Raw genomic sequence first — 18,061 nt, 5'->3', positions numbered from 1 at the left:
TCGCCTTGTAATCAAGGGGTCCTGGGTTCGATTCCCGGTGGAGGAACATAGTGGTTCAGATTCCACTTTAAACTGTAGCTCCAGTCCCGATTAGCCTTACTGTGCATAAAGTGGACTTAAAACACCAACTCAATCAATCAACTCTGGTAGGTTGATGTGGTATACTTTGATGGAATACTTGTACAATGGTGGATCAAAAAATAAGGTAACAAAGCCCCATAAAATCTGCAATAACAATGGTGATTAATACCTATGCTTGTATATTATGGAGGCTGAGGTACTAGATTTTGTTTTGCATGATATCAAAATGAAAAAAAAAAAAAAATAACCGTGGGAAAATGTAAAATATGGGTAAATTTTATAACATGTTGCTCGTTTGGTTCTATGAATGCAATGGCACAGTCTAGTTCACTGCACTTTTAGACACTAGGTGTAGTGCAGGTGCATCCCAGTGTCAAGCTGGCGCAAGGAAATTGTGTGATACCAAATAAACGCTGCAAGCAAGAATAGTAGTGTTCATGTTCAAATGATTCAACAAATACCTGCCTGCTGCTTTCAGTATCAACTTGATTGTTTAGCACATAGCACATGACACTGTACACCACTCCAGAACATAGTGTAAATAACAATTCAACAAAGCAGACAACTTGTGTTGCACTCTGTAACCAAATATACGGCTTACATTTCCAGTTGGAGGCTGGGAAGCAATGAATCAGCAACCAGTTCAATTCTCTTAGGGAGAATTCACATCGAAGAAACACACGACACGAAACACGTGTCGCTTGGAAGCCAACACTCAGTAATCAATGCAACCTTTCGAACAGAAGAGACACGGCAAGATGCACGTGTTGCGTGTCGCTTATGTGCTTCTCAGACTGTGCCGTTTTCTCAATACCGTGCATCGTGTTGCTTCAGTTTGTTGTTCGCGCATGCGCAATGAATGCTTCATTCCAACGAGCTGTATTTAGACTCTAGAAAAGAGCCCAACCGGTATTATGTTTGAACCTCTAATTTGTTGATATAATAAAGTATCGATATGTACAATGTTTTAACAATGTTTTAAGATTTAAACACAACGTTCATTTCGCTTTATCGAGTTTTTTGATGCAGTTATCTATCGGCTGTAATTTGCCTTCAACATCGTGAAAAGAGGCTGTGTTTTGGCCATTTACCTGATTGCTTTTATTTGAAAAAGTCAGCTTATAGAGGCACTTTAGTCCAAAATATATTAGTCAACATGGTAAAGTACTCTAGTGCATTGTTTTTCAACCGCCAGGCTGCGACCCGATACTGTGCCTTCGTATCAACTATACTGAGCACCGAAATGTTCTGCTGAAACTGGTTGACAACTATCATAATCCCAATATCATATTTGAGTTGTGAGTTTTCGTTTTTTAAGTCCATTTTATGCACAAATAGACTAATCAGAACTGGATCTGCCCGGTGCCTCCCCGGTTATCGAACCCGGGATCACTTAATTACAAGGAGACAACGTTACCACATTGTCTTCCATATTTTTATATTTGTCAACAATCCTACACACGTAATCAAACTATTATTACTGTTATGATTATGCTAGAATTTATTTATCAATATTTAATTTCATAGGTACATGTTAATTCATGCATAAAATCTTAAATACTGTAAAGATTTACAAGGAAAATTCTTCGGCTAAGGGTACTGACTTAAAAAAAAATAGCGTGACATGGTTTCAAGAAGGTTGAGAACCATTTCTCTAGTGTTTAGGTATTCGCTTTATTCAGGCTGAAAAGTCTAGCGTATACAGTTTGAGGTCAGTGCATATTATTTCTCAGTTTTCTCGTGCACAACATGCCTCTCCCAAGTTTCAATAACTTGCACAAATTCTACAAAGCAATTTACATTTAACAATGTCTCTTGTTACGTTATTTTTGGGTGGCTAATAAACTTATTAATGCAATTATATCGGTACCATCATGCAACCTGAGCAAAGAAACCAGTGTTGCTTGCCACGTGCATCTTGTCTCTTCGGTGTGAAACACTCGTGTCGCATGTTGTGTGTTTCTTCGGTGTGAATTCTCCCTTAGACTGACATTGGGTATTTTCGTGTCACAAGGCACCCAAACGTTGCTGGCGGGATGAAAGTTACTAGATAAAAGTTGTACAATAGTACACAAAGCATGGAAAAATAGTACACAAAACACCAAAACTAATAAAATCAACTGACAAAAACAGACATACGCTTAGCAACATGGTAACGGGAGAGCGATATTAGCCCTACAGCTTTTGCTTCACAACAGAGGTTGACATTCATAGAAACGCACACCTCCAAAGACGATTGGTGGACAGATAGAGTTGTAATAAGACATAAGCAGGTTACTAATATTTATACGCAAAAACTTACTTATAGTGGTTCTATTAATTTCAGTGGCCTCTGCCACCATCCATTGAGTAACTTGAAATTAATAGAACCTCTGTAAGTAAGTTTTCGCAGATAAATATTAGTAACCTGCTCAACCGTGTCTTTAATTCTCCGAACATGAATGAAGATCAGCAGTTAGTTGGACCTGTGATCAGTTTAGACATAGTATGTGCAGCGAGAGTGAAAAAAGGTGCAGTGAACTAAATGGGACTAATGTATAATGTGAGAAAAAGCAAAAAAGCACTGCACAAACTCTGTCTGTATAAGAAGAAACTGAATTTTTTCAAAATTATTTTTATTTTTTGGTTAAATGGATTGATTAATTTTTTCCCCTTCAAAGTAGTTTCTGGCACTGTTGGAATGCACTCTGGTATGTGTTTTGCAGAATAGCCTGCAGGTTTTACACCATAAAGGTAAAAAAAAAGGTAAAGTGGTCCCCTGTGCTTAGCACCATGCAATGAAGGCATATAGGGGGTGTGGGGGTAACGCCCCACACTTTCTTGATCCGGTCGTGAGTGTGGGTGATGTGATCATCATCACGCACCAGACCGGCCTTACCTCCCAGGGTTTCCCCCAGGTACCCATGTCATTCGATGCTGGGTGGGTGCCGGGGCCGCTTCCAACCTTACAAAAGTTCCCAGATTTGAACCAGCCAGGGATCGAACCCGGAACCTTTAGCATGGTAGTCAGATGCGTTACCAACTGAGCCACCATTTTCTTTAATTTCCTCTGTCGTCTGGGAATTGCATAATATCAGGGAGGATTTCATCCTTGGAAACAGAAAGAAGTCCACATGTGCCAAATCAGAAGAATGGGGGTTGGGGGAAGGAGGACAGAGGTTATAATTGTGTTATGCATTACCACAAACATTTGAATAAGGAGCACTGCTCTTCATGTATCCACAAAATCACAAGCACAGAACACTATCTAACTTGAATGCTTTTAGCTTGGAAATGAAACAGTGACACACAACAAATGGAATCCTGCTTTTGAAGAATCCCACTGTAGAAGAATAGCGAGTATCGATAGATTGGCATGCTATTTCAAAAGTTTGGTTTATTTTTGGACAGACCTTGTATTTCATCATAGTGTATCGCAAATAGAACATTACATGTGAAAATTAGGTGAAATTTTGTACATAATCCTAATGTACAGGATGGCTGGAAAGTCCCTATCAAAAAATGATTATAACTTTTGAAAGTAGCTTGAAACAAAAATGTATTGTGATCCCTACAGGTTATGTGGTAGGTACTCACAGAAGCACTCATCCCTCAACATCCAGAGGATAATGTCCATGTGGTGCAGAATATTTTTGTTCCAAGTCTCCTAGTCATCAGCTTCGAATGATAGTTTCCGGTCTTGGCATCTACTGAAGCAAAAGGTGCCTGCCTCCATCTCTGCACCTGTACCATGGACTTTGTAACAGGATACCAGCTGGTCATGCTCACACTGTGTCAGACATCTGGTCATCATGGGCTACTCTTGTCACTGTGAGGAGAAAGCAGAAATTAGCAATTAAATTTTAAAATTTTACCACTTCAGGGATCACAATGTATTTTTTTTAATGCAAATGTGGTGCTAGTTACAAAAGTTATAATTAGGGCTGAGCCGATACCGATACATAGTATCAAAGTATTGGTTAGAATTCATCTACCGATATCAGCTGATACTTTTCCTGCATATTGGTCTTTCACGGGGTCCGCAAAAATGTCACGCAACATTTTCGCGGTCTAATTGTCTTGTAAATCATGCAAAATTCAAACTTCATTTTTACTTTTCACAAATTATGAAAGAAAAACTGTATTTTTTGACTACATAACTACTATTTTAATATTCTTATGTAAATTCTTGAATATTCTAAAGCAAATTTATTGGCAAATTCATGTATGTAATTGGCGAATATTATTCACACACCAATATTGATCAATATTTTGAACACAAATTTTATTTATTGCAATTTTCAAGTATGGGTATCGGTGGGAATTGGCAAGAGTATCGGTATCAATTGAAAATGGTATCGGCTCAGCCCTAGTTATAATGTGGTTACTTTGCAGCCACCCTGTATTTTATGCATTAAAAGTACAGGAAGTTAAAGATGGGTCATGGGAAAATTTACATAAAGACTCAGCATTACACTATTGAAAGCTTAATGTACTGTACCGTGAATCTCTCTACACCTACATTTTTTCCAGACTTTTCACCTGAGGGTGCTCTAGTGAACCTAGCACCCAAATTATTGTAATTTAGGCCTTTGTTCAAAATTTCGTGAGACTTTATATACATACAATTAAATTTGAACAAGTTTATATTCAAATGTTAATCTTTTTCCAGAACATTCTCTTAACAAATACCATATTATACCTGCCGCAAAATTAGTTTGGTATTGACGCTTGGGAAGCACGTGGAGAAAGAGGGTTTACTTTACTGCGGCAGGGTGGGTTGCTGGCATGCGAGCCAATCAAAATCGTCCCAGTGCTTCACCCAAGCTCTGGTTACCTAGCAACAGAAAACGTTTATCACGGTGTTGCCGCTTATCGGGCGATTGTTCTTGCGATCAGTTTTCATGTTGTTGGGAGAGGACGTGTTGTTTGTTTCGTTGCTGTGATATTTTAACCAGTCCGTTTGTTTAGTGTTTACTGAATTTAGTGTATTCTTTGTTGTATATAGCGTGTTATTTTTTTGTACATAATTTTCTGCTTGAGTATGTCGTGTGCTTGTGTGAAGAATGTCAAGCACAGGAGGCAATACTCGAGGAATTCCTCTCAAAGGCCAAACGCGGGAAAACGTTTGTTCTGTGCGCAAATATTTTGAGCAAGAGCGAAACAATGGGGGTTCAATCATTTCTGTAAATAAAGTTCTGGACAGGACTGCTGCTGCTGTCGGCGTGTCTAAGAACAACCATAGGGGAAAAGAATATAATATGGTAGAAATAAATCAATGCGAGGCTTCAAAACTGGAAACCCCAGGAAAGTAGAGGAATATCAGTAAACGCGTAACAAATTTAGATACCTTTCAGCAAGACGCTATTCGTCGCCATATTTACTCTTATTATAGGAGGAAAGTTCATCCCACTGTAAGGAAACTGCGCGTTTCGTTGAAAGATTCGGGACTTTTTCAAGGTGGGAAAACATCTTTAAGGACAGTCATAAAATCTCTGGGATTCTCATACAAAAACAAATAATGGACGCAAAATAAAGTAAAGTATGGAAGCATATGGGGATGTGGAGGTAGGGCTCCACACATTCTCGACCTCGACCATATTATGGAGGTGATGCGGTGATGTGGTTCACCAACCCCCTTTACCCAGGTTTGCCCCAGGTTCTCATTTGGACTGAGTCGACTCCGGAGCCGCTAGGGATATTTGATTGATTGATTGATTTGTTGTTTTAAGTCCACTTTATGCACGGGAAGGCTAATCGGGACTGGTAAAACAGTTTAAAGTTGGATCCGAACCACTGTGCCATGTGCCTCCACCGGGTATCGAACCCCTTGATTACCACTACCCGATCGGGGAGGCCTGCTAAGGATATTTGAAAGAGTTCCCCAAACCACCGCGGGTCTCCCGCGTAAAAGTCAGACGCCTCACCAACTGGACTTTGTGCAATTCAGTTGCGGTATAATTGAAAGATAGTCAGACTTTAACGGCGACTTCGGAAAGAAATGATTATTGAAAGTATATATACAGAATGGATTGAAAAGGTAACCTGTAAACAATGCTCGTTTCGTTAATTCGTTCATGTTGTAAGGGAGATGGAAATGAAGAGAAAACAATAACACATTCATCATTGTTGTCATCATTGTTATTCCGTTTTCCTCGAAAAACAATAACACATTTCATCGTTGTTGTTCTTTTTCATAACACGTTTTCCTCGACACAGCGTCAGACGGCTGCACTGCGTACCGTACCGCATGATATGGCAACACCGTGACGCGTGTTCCTTCAGCTCTCAATACCAAACTAATTTTGCGGCAGGTTTAATAGGGGCATATTCAGCTGAAGAGATTATTACATTCAGTCACAAGTTATTAGCATCAACCCGCTGTGGTGCAGAGCATCTTTTCGGTGGGTGACAGACATGTGGTCTGTGTGTAGCAGATTTGGCATGTTTAAAACACACAACTTTGATTTTTTACAAATGCTTAAAAAGTTTAAAACATGTTTTTTTAGACTTTTCAAAACACACTTTGATACTTGCTATTTGATAGTTTGCGGTTATTTGTAACTTTGTATTTTCATTCAACCCATGTCATTTTGTTTACAGAAATCTGTTCAGTGTCTGAAAATGTATACTCAGTTAACCAAGAACCATATCCTAATGAGTGCCCATGGGCAATGTTCAAAACATATGGCTATGCTTATTTTTGCAAGTGTTTAAAATATTTTAAAAATTGAATAGTATACACATGAAACAGTTTTGTTCTGCACATAATGTTGTCGTTAGTGTCAATATTTTGTTGCGTTCATGATAAAATGTTGTATTTCGGAAAACAGAGTAGCTTCCACTTGGATAGAGTGGCGACCTGGCAACTTTGGATTAGCTAAACCTTCTCAAACAGCTTACATACAAGATTTAAGAGCAATGTAACTACTTTTTTTTTTAAAAGGTAGTCAAGTGTTTACTTTATAACTAGAAATACAGTCCTTCCTTGGATGTAATCATTATTCTTAGAAAATAGTTTTTTTGGCATTATGTTTTGAATGTGTTATTTGTTTAAAACATCTTTTCTTTCTTCATAATTGGGAAAAGAGAGATGCAGTAGTATATAAATAAGGAGAAACTAGTACTCACTTTATCCACGAAACTGTTTTTTCTTCTTTGTTCTATTAATTTCAGTGGCCATAGCAAGTTCCAACGAGGATGGTGGCAGTGGCCACTGAAATTAATAGAACGAAGAAGAAAAAACAGTTTTGTGGATAAAGCGAGTACTAGTTTCTCCGTATTTACATCTTTTCTTGTTCTTGATTAAAACACTGATTTATTTGTTTCTTTTAAGAACACAAATTTTTCCAACCCTGGTGTGTAGAGTCCTATTGCAGCAGTTTACTGGCTCTCGAGATGGTGCTCTGTGTCACTAATATCAGTGCCCCCCCCATGTGACTTCATGATGCTGGGTCAACTATGAATTCTGGAACTGCCACAGGGAATCCAACTCAGAGCTGTTCACACCAAAGAAGACAGAGCTAACCACTAGACAGCATATGTGAGCTCTGCAACATGAAACCATGTTTCGGAATTAATGCCTGCCCCCAGAGTGCCTCTATCACCAATACAAAATTCAAGCAGATTTCCAGGTTTTCAAGGCAAACTGTCCCAAAAATTCAAAATTAATGAATAGTTCCTCATATAGTTTACAAAGTAAGTTAATGATTTATGGACCCCCCCCCCCCCTTATTTATTTTACTTCACTTCTCTACCAAATTTTGTGAAGATGAGGATGAATGGTGTAAAGTAAAATGGACAAAGGGACAATCACAAAACAAAAATGGACAACACGCAACATGAGCCCAACAGAGGATTATACTGGCTGTGAATCCAGATGCTAGATCCTTGCCAATCTGCAAAATGCAGTCCAGGGTGTACTACGTGGAAGGGATGTTGACATTTGGGTGTTCTTAGAGAAAGTGTCTTCTATTGCACCCTACAGAGATATCTAAAACTAACGACTAACATGAGAGCCAATGACGATCAACAACTGCCTCCCCTTGGACATCTAAGGATGATGATCTCTCCCTTACCTCCAAAATTAAGCAATTGCCGGTACTCAGGATGTTTACTCCGAGTGGTGTTCCACCAAGCTTGTACAGTTTTCAAAGTAGATTTCTCCCTTATACCAATGAGTTAGGTGCTTAAAAAAATTAGCAGAATTGATTGGGATGAGATTTCACCTGTTAACCAACCATGCAAATTAGAATAATTGCAGACAGTAAGTCAACAAATCCCACAGAATGGAACAAATATGGATTTAGATCCAATGCAGATAATTTGCCCAGCTAAAATGTGATTTTTCAGAAAAAAAAGGTGACTTTGTTAATGTAAAAAAATACGTACAGGAATTATTGGTCTAAGCTCTGACTATGTAATCTTTTTACAAGTTGTACAGAAAAATGAGCAAGGCATTTAAAATACTGAAAATGAAGTATGCTTGGAGTTGAGAGAAATTCATTTACATCTTTCGAGTTACTGCTTTGTGAAGCATTTGTGTCACATGGAAATACTTTGTTTCTTGTGGGTGTAATGATTTTCATAGTTGCACAGGGGTATGAGGAGTGAATTTCAAATGACCGTGGAAGAAAGTCTGAAGATAAGGGAAACTAATTTGGGTTTGGAAGTATTATTTTTTTTAGGAATCATGCCATGAAAAGTAGATTGTACAAGTAGTACCCATGCTTTCAAGTTGCCATTGTCTGAAGCGTTCTTTTTCACATGGAAAACATTGCATACATGCTGTGAAATGTGGAAATACTAACGCAATCAAATGCCATCCTCATGGCATTAGTGGTATCATTGACACAGTGTAATCATCGGGTTCTGCATTCAATACTTCATGGTGTCACATAGTAGTTTGGGTCCCACTTTGAACTCCCTGACTCCGATTACCCTATCTGAGCACAATATATGTCACCATATGCACACAGAAACATAATTATAATGCTGAGAGTCTCCAACCAACGATTGCTTGCATTTCTTGTGTGGCATGATGTTTTCAATCAGAAAACAAGTTCAGTATGTGCTTATAAACATTTTATATTACAATTAGGTTTATGTAGAAAATGTATGCAAAAAAATCTTGATAACACAATTATGCAATCTGAACTCTGCCATCCAGCCTACTCAAAACACATACCAACAGTGTAAGCATATAGGATTGTACCAATAACAAACCTGATGAAATAACCTCCTCACATAGACATATACAGGGTGCATGAAAAGTCACGCAACTGAGACTTGACCATACAAAATCCAAACGTACCCATCCTTCTGTGTGGTAAATTTCAGCAGTTTTATTTCATTTGGGCAATGATTGAATAATACAACCAGTTGTCAGACGCACCTGTTACTGCCCTCTGGCATGACCAATGTTGCCAGTACACCTTGTAATTTCAAACAGAAAAAAAAACAAAAATAAATAAACTTTTTTTTAAGATGCCTACCCTATACCAGGGCATGAAATTTCAAGTTTGAAATCAGTCGCCGGACTAAAATCTTTATATTGATAAATAATAGAAATGTGAGCAATTATTAAATATTAATGTTTGTGTAGCACTGTCGTTCTGCACTGAAGTACCACTTATCAATCGCAGCTGCTGGGTCAAACTCTGACAGGGAGGATGGGGGGGGGGGTCCGTTTACGGAAACTCTGAGCAAATCATCCAGTGTCTCAGTCTTCAGAGAGTTCCTGTAAGTAGCGTTGAGTCTGTTGTGACAGTTGAAAGCTCCCTCACATGAGGCTGTGCTCACTGGTAGAACAGCACAAAATGTCAAAATCTGGAGCAAGTTGGGGAATCTTGCTGAACACTCTGCACTGTGGATCTTCTCCAGCGTCTGATTCAAAGCTGGAGAAGGAAACAAAAGTTTTGTATTCTGTCCACTCTGCTGACAGAACATCCATTTTCTCATTATAAAGGATTGGGTTAAAGTATATGTAGATCTTCTTTATTTCCTCTATCCCAAACTGTAGAATATTTTCTTTGGGAGGCCAACCCAAGGTGTCGAAAACATGCAGAGATGCAATTGCATCTGTTGACATAGACGGCAATGTTTCTGTGATGTACACCTTCACATTGTTAATTAAGTTCGTATTGTTAATTAAGTTTCCTCTAACAGTCTGAAACTCTTGCACATCCCTGATCTTCCCTGAAATGGATACATGGTCCAAGAAATCTTGTTCGCTTGGTCCAACATTAGATTCCAGGTCAGCCAAAACTGAAATACAGTGTTCAATTCTTATTTTCAGAGATGAAATCAAAAGATTCTTATTTTGTAGTGCCACGCCTAAAGGGTTCAATTTCCCGTAGAAATCCAAAAGGAAGTACAGAAGCATAACAAATTTAAATTGCTTCAAACTTTTCAGCAAATCCTTAGCTTTAGCGCCATCATTGTCTTTTCTATGGGCCACCTGTTCAAGATGGGTCACAACAGCTTTCCATGATTGCAAGAGAGCTCTTTTTGCACGTTCATTGCTGGCTAACCACCTAATAGTGTGGATATCACTCAGTTTTAGAATTCCTTCTATAACTTCTGTCGTTTCTCTCAAGAGGTGAAGTCTTGAGGCGTGTTTGACTCACATTTGAAACAACGAAATTTTATTCGCCAGCCCAAAACTTTTGGTCGCCAATGGCGACCTGGCGACCGGAAATTTCGCACCCTGCCTAAACAATCATCTGTAATGCATAAAAATCTATCATTCTTTTATCAATTCGATAAATACCCACATAGACCACCAATACACAATCGAAAATTTTTGCAAGGGACTCCACAGCTGTCTTTATTCATGTTTGTTTTTACTTTGTACAATAACTTTTTTTACACCTTAGTAACTTTCTCCCCATACTGAGCATTCATGAAGAGCATGATTTTCTTCTTTAATGTTTCAAAAGTATCCACATAAACAAAGTTAATATCCAGTGCAAGTTCCATGTCTGTTGCTTTTTGTACAAAAGTTACATATGTTCAAAATCTTAGTTACGTGACTTTTCAGACACACTGTGGAAAGTGGATTAAGATCAAATGTATTTTTCCAATTAAAAATTGCATGAAATCAGAACACTGAAAGTACCTTATGGACATTTATACAATCAATTATATGTAGAAAATACTTGTGTACGATTACATACTTGGAACCAGGGCCCATCATTACCTGTTCCTTATTTTACCAGGTGAGTAGAAACACAAAACCATCAGTCTCTTCAGGTTTAGAACAACAGCTATTCCTACACCTCATCACCAAGTCATTCACAGAATTTGTTTTAACTAGTGTGTACTGGTAACATCAGGTCCCTGCAAAATAAATCATGCTCTCAGTACACCAAAAAACAACACACCCGTACTTTAGAACTATTCCAATACTTTGATATAAGTGGAACATCAGTTTTACATTTTCCTAGTTTTAAAATTTTCTCACATAATACACTTAATCTTTCACGTTGTAATGCAACACAATAACATAATTTTATTAAGGGATTTACATTTCACAGTTGGAACTTTACATCTTGACACTCCCTGAAACCACACCAACCACGCAACAAGTGCAACTTTAGAATCCTACAACATGAATGTGATTTTCACTGATTTTTTTTAGTTCCAAATGCACAAAAACCCCTACAAAAATTATGTAATATGTCGAATTCATGTTATTTTGCATGTTATATTCATCAAAAATGTGATTCATGTATGACTACACTTCTTGCAACAATGAATATTTTTCGGTGTTATTGTGTTTGAGAAAAATCTAGGTCTGTAGTCGCAACACATTATAAAACACCTGAAGGAAATCAAAATCCTTAAGACCACTTGGATAGATCTACCTTGGTTCCATAAGCAGAATTCCAAACCACAATTGGAAACTGATATTGCATAAGCATTACTAAATTAGTATAAAATTGAACTTACGTGAGTATGAAGTTTAGAAAACAACGTTTCAGGGTACAACTGCCCCCTTCATCAGGTTCATATTTTCTCTATGCACTAATCATAATGCCACATCACTTCATATTAAAAATACACTGTGTTGCGAAAATTCGCAACAAATTCCAAAACAAACATAGTGAGTAACATGCACAATACGCAAAAATGTTAATGCTATTGCAGTTGCTGCACTGTGTTCTATTGTGACACTCTTTAAATCTTAGAAGTAAGATGCAAGAATGGACTGGAAAATTATAAACACGCAACTACTGTGGAATGCACTTACCTCAAAAGTGGGCATATCTGAATGTGAATGGGGTACCACAAATCGAGTCGAGCTATGCACTGGGTGTCAAATCAAGAAGTCTGTGGATGGTAACTGATCCCAAACCTGCAAAATTAATACTTTACTGAAAAGTATTATCAGTGCTCTCCTAGCTCACCTTGTTTCAGAATGTCAGTTAACAGAAATTATACAAAAATTTATGACAGAACATAATTGTTTAATTTCTGCTGAAAAACCAAATTCTTGTACAGGGTAAGTCATAAGTCTCCATACAAATGGTGAAAACGGTGACTAATGTTTATTTTTCCTTTTCAGGCAGGTGAACCAATGAAAAGAGATGCCACTAACGAAGGAAGAACGGATTGACATCATTCTGTTGGCTGGTAATGTTACCACCCGTCGCGTAGCACGTACATTCAATGCAACCCACAGAACGCAGATAATCCATGACACCATGGCCAAACTTATCAAGAAATTCAGAAGAACAGGTTCCGTCACCGACGAAAGTAGACCTGAAAGACCAAAGACAGCAACAGATGAAAGGAGGGTAACACAGGTGTCACGGGTTATCTGCGTTCTGTGGGTTGCATTGAATGTACGTGCTACATGACGAGTGGTACCACTCCCAGCCAACAGAATTATGTCAATCCATTCTTCCTTCGTTAGTGGCATCTCTTTTCATTGGTTCACCTGCCTGAAAAGGAAAAATAAACATTAGTCACCATTTTCACCATTTGTATGGAGGCTTATGACTCACCCTGTAGTGTTTAGTGGTAACATCAGGTGCCTGTAAAGTAAATCACGATCTCGGTACACCAAAAACATTTTCACAGCACTGCAAGAAAAAAAAAAGAAGGAAAAAAAACATGCACGACTACATGTAATAATTTAATCAAAGTATTTAGGGTAACGATCACATATACCGGAAACACATTTCTTGAAATTTACAGGAGAAAAGACGAGAAAGTACTTACGGAATTTAGTTCTTGTGGACTTTCTGAAGCTGGGAAAAGTGTTTTTTCGAATTGTGCAAATTATTCGGCCTATAAATAAGGTATTTTTTCGACATTCATGTATCTCCGTTATACGATAGCTCGTGCCACCATTACCGTCGACTACCTGAATCAAATGTTCCGTGCCTTCGATTATGTAACCCCCTGTCAGTGTAGCAACCATGCGGTAGTTTTACAAGATGACGTGTGAGTGGGATTTTTTTTTTCCAATTTAATTTTCTAAATTTGCCTAACCTAACTAAACCTAACCTAACCTTCCGTGAATGGTTTGTGGATTAAAAACAATCATTTTTCGGTTAATAAGTGTTAGTGTAACAACCACGTGGTATTTTTACAAGATGACGTGTGAGCGTTTTCTTTTTCCAATTCAATTCTCTATGTTTGCCTAACCTAACTGAACCTATCCTAATGTTCCGTGAATGGTTTGTGGATCAATTTTCGCTTAAAAACCTTTTGTGAATAGTTTGTGTGGCATTTATTGGTTCATAAATTTGGAAACACTGCATATCAGCTGACGATAGACAACGTGAGTCAAAATTAGGCCGCCAATTAGCAACGACCAATAAATACTTATAATGTTAAAAATAAAGCTTTTTTCATTGAAAAAAGTAATCCCTAGTTGAAAAATGTTCCGTTATTCATATGAGGTAAGTAGAAATGAATTTTATTTAAATGTGTTTCCGGTATATCTAACTGGTACCGTATTTAGTGCAGGTTAAAGATTTTCTACATAAAATGGCAAAGAGTTAAAAAAAAATCCATAGATGTGAAATCCAATGTTTCTGAAAAGCAAGAAAAAATGTGAGGAAGAATAGGTTTTTTAAAACATTATAGTTGTCCAAACAAGACTGGTTACAATTTACATTCCGTGGTAATGGTTCTGAATGCTTAATGATTTTTGGCGAGTTTTATCGGAGTATTCGGAAGTGCTTTAGAATACCGGAACGGTTGAAGGAATACATTAGAACCATGAAGAAACTAATTAGCACAGTTAGAAGCTTCAATAATATTATTTACTGGAGAGTGGAGATTTTATTTGGAAAGAATCTTACGCGAGAGTCCCCACTTTGAAGACATGGAACGCGGGTGGATTTTTCATGCGAGGCTTGAGGAGGGTCGTGCTTGAGACCAGATATTCCGTGATAAGGTGTTAGAAGCATTAGAGATGTTATCTTAATGCTACGATCCATAAATCTAAGAAAGGGGGGGGGGAGGGAAGCATTTAGCGGCGACCTAGGAATACCAGCTCGCACTACCGTACGTAAAGTAGATGGCAGCAGCAGGCACCAGTCCGTATCAAAGACGACAGTAAACGAATGGTTGCTCGTAAACAATTAAATATTATACACTGGTGTTCCCTAGAAATCGAACCATGTAAAAAAAATGCCTGTGTATAATGATTAATTCGGAATTAAACAATCGGAACTTGGGCGACGGAACGAAAATCAGACCCGCAATTTTGTTTCACACACCCGGGTTTGAATCCTGGCCTGGGCATGGATATTTGTGGGTGTCCATTCATCAATTGCATCTTATCATCACTCATCTCCATCTTCGCAAATTAGCCAAAAGTGGCAAAAAAAAAGCGAAGAAAAATAAAGCAAATCAAATCACACACGTCCGAATTTCACTTAAACAGTTATATTTCCCTTTACTCGTTTAACAAAAAACACACGGTCCCATTTTCCTTCATAAAGTCACCGGGATTAGTAGAATAAATTTGATTTTTGGACAAGCGTGTTTTAAGTCACTGCTATTTTCTATGCTCTTACTTACCTGTTTTAATCAGACAAGTATATGTAACTCCTTTTACAGCACTGATTTTCTATTGTAACTCTCGCTAATATTTTTATGTTAGAGAAAAGTTGTTCATATTCACGATCGACGGACATCGAACATGCATCTTAAAAAGTAGTTCAGTGTTGCTATAACAATGGGTGCGTTCCGAAAGTCTTAACGAAACGAACGCATTCAACGAAAATAACTGGGCTCGTGAATCTGGTGAAACCAGTTATTTTACAGACTTATGGGACACGCTAGGCGAAAGCGCAGGCGCAGCGTTTTGTTTAGAGAAAGTTTCCGCATGGCGTCAGCGGAAGGGATGTCCTTATGGCAAAAATAAACTCTTATTATGGCCACTGTTACTCATTTTAATCACATTCTAAGAACGGTCAAGGCATACTTATCTTGTGCATGTTGCTTCATATCGCTATCTGTTAAAATCATAATACATTTTCCGAACTAGTGCAGTTTGAATCCATCAGCACGCGCTTTGTCTGCAAGGAGCAGACGATTTTCACGGAACAAACCAGCATCCTGGCCCGTGCGTTTGGTGAATCTCGTTCTTGCACGAAACGCACGGAATGCGACTTTTGGGACAGCATAATGAAACTCACGAAACGCACGGAAGCACTTATGGAACGGCCAGTTACCATAACTCGTTTAACGCGTTAAACTCGTGCGACTTTCGGAACGGGCCCAATGAATCTGATGAAGGGTGAGTGAAGAGAACACAATTTCCCTTTCCGAGAGACGAAATATCCCCTTTTCGACAAATTTTCCCTTTCATCTAAAAGAATCAAATTACAGGGTGTATCAGAAGTCCCTTACCACCCCTTTTAGAATCCGCAGTGATGTACAGGGTGTCCATAAATTATCTTTACAACTTTAGACTTTAATAACTTGAAAACTATACTAGATAATGACAAACGGTTTTCAACATTTGACAAGAAAACTCATTAAGTTTTTTTGCTTTCCAGGTGACGCAAATTTGAAGAAAAATTTTGGACGCCACAGGAAAAAGGTGAGTTTGTAGACTGCTTTATAGACGAAGTCCGATACCCAAGTGCCTGGCCGTACGCACTGATTTTGTCGGACTCCTTGCAAACGCCTGCCGCACCCTGTTCACGTTGGCGTCTGACACAGATGACCGACTCGCCCCCTTTTTATGGAGAACACTACCCGTTTCCATTAGTGACGTATACCAAGCCCGAAGGGTGGGTCGGGACGGTGGTTCCCTTCCATACTGTGTCCGAAAGTTTCGTTGCACTTGGGTATCGGACTTCGTCTCTATAAACCAGGCTACACACTGACCTTTATCCTGTGGCGTCCACATTTTTCGCCAAATCTGCGTCACCTGGAAAATAAAAAAAACTTTATAAGTTTTCTTGTCACATGTTGAAAACCGTTTGTCATTATCTAGTATAGTTTTCAAGTTGTAAAAATAATTTATGGACACCCTGTATTTTCATGGAATTTGATATGGGCGATACAAAATAGGCCTTGGGGGACACCTTTTCGAGTATGTCACGGGGACGGCCGCCATCTTGGTTCCGCCATCTTGCATTCAACTTTTTTATTTAAAATGATAGGTGGGTCAGGTGATACATGACCATAGGCTTGAATTTCGTCAGGATATCAAATCTGAAACTGATTTCATGTAACTTCATTTGGTGAAAAGTTATTGGCAACTGAAAGTTATGTTTAACTGTTACAGAATGTGCTCCACATGTTGTCCGTGCTGGGCAATGCACGTGTGCAGACACTTCTCCCAATGTCTGTGGACACCGAGCAAGGTATGTGGTGAAATTTGCTCAAAGGCAGTCATGACGTCCAGGTGACGAAGATCACGAATTTTCACACCATAGCCTTAACGTGTCCCCAAAGGTAGAAAGAAGTTAATTGGAGATAGGTCTGGTGATCGGGCAGGCCATTCAACTGGCCCACGTCGACCAATCCATGCCCCAGGAAATTGTTCATCCAGGTACTGACGCACCTGGCCGCCATAATGGGGAGACGCACAATCTTGTTGAAAAAACCTGGGAAATGTACCATCTTCCGACATCAGAGCTGGCAGTATCTGTTCCTGTAGCATCCCCAGTAATCGTTCCGCATTTAAATTTCCTTGAATAAAAAAATGACCGATTATCCATGTTCCCCATATACCTGCCCACACAATAATTATGCCTGCACCGGTCATTTTGGAGGGATCTGTCCATGTGGGGTTGTCATGCGACCAATTCGCGATTAAAATTAACCGATATGCCACCTGGTGGGACTTTCAGGAACTAGTCTACGTAGAATACGTTGTGTTGAAGTCGTTTAAAGCATGGGGAATATGAGAAGGAGTAAGGTCTACTGTTCAGGTTTGTTGTGCTGTAAATCGTTTTATGGGTCAGAACAAATGAAGCGTTTTCATGTGTTTCCACCCCGTGGAATCAACAATATTATACTTGTAAATAAATCAGGGAAAACGTAATTGATTGACAGAAGATTGGCATGGGGAATAACACTAATTCGGCAAGGAAATTACGAAAAATGCACGAGTCTGCTTACTTTATTTTTCGAGAGAAAAATATATATTGCCATGAAAGTAAAGCTTTTTCTCTTTTTCGAAAAGTCATGAAGCGTCTTAACCAATGCATCCATGTATTATGTATGTGTGAAATTTGGAACAGGTGCAAGTCGAGAGAAGATGAAAATAGTTTGAGAATGAATTAATGTCAAATGTAACCAGAAAATGAAAAAGGACATACTAATGTTGCTGTTTCATTCAGTACGATGTCCTTTATCAGTGAGGATAGCCTGGTCATGAAATCGTGAATATTATCGAGTAAAAACTGCACCGACATGTTCGCAATTTTCTCCTGCCAGCTTTTCAAGTATAAGTCTATTTCAATTTCTTTATTTTCAAATAATTTCCGAGAATCCCAGTTACAACATGAGGTGCAAATGA

The 18,061-nt window shown here is 38.6% G+C and overlaps 1 long non-coding RNA gene across 1 annotated transcript in view; it reads right to left on the bottom strand.

The window, feature by feature from the left end:
- The window catches only part of LOC145999879 (uncharacterized), a 28,323-nt gene extending 12,991 nt beyond the window's left edge, over positions 1-15,332 (bottom strand). The window contains exons 1-4 of the long non-coding RNA XR_014443445.1: positions 15,103-15,332; positions 12,314-12,418; positions 11,261-11,400; positions 3,658-3,889 (exon numbers count right to left, since the gene is read on the bottom strand). This is a non-coding gene — a long non-coding RNA (uncharacterized LOC145999879). The remainder of the gene's footprint in view (positions 1-3,657; positions 3,890-11,260; positions 11,401-12,313; positions 12,419-15,102) is intronic.
- Positions 15,333-18,061: the final 2,729 nt, after the last annotated feature.

The sequence above is a fragment of the Lepisma saccharinum genome, chromosome 16 (assembly GCF_977018435.1).
Source record: "Lepisma saccharinum chromosome 16, izLepSacc3.1, whole genome shotgun sequence".
Classification (NCBI taxonomy): domain Eukaryota; kingdom Metazoa; phylum Arthropoda; class Insecta; order Zygentoma; family Lepismatidae; genus Lepisma; species Lepisma saccharinum.
This window is presented reverse-complemented; position numbering and strand designations above follow the sequence as displayed.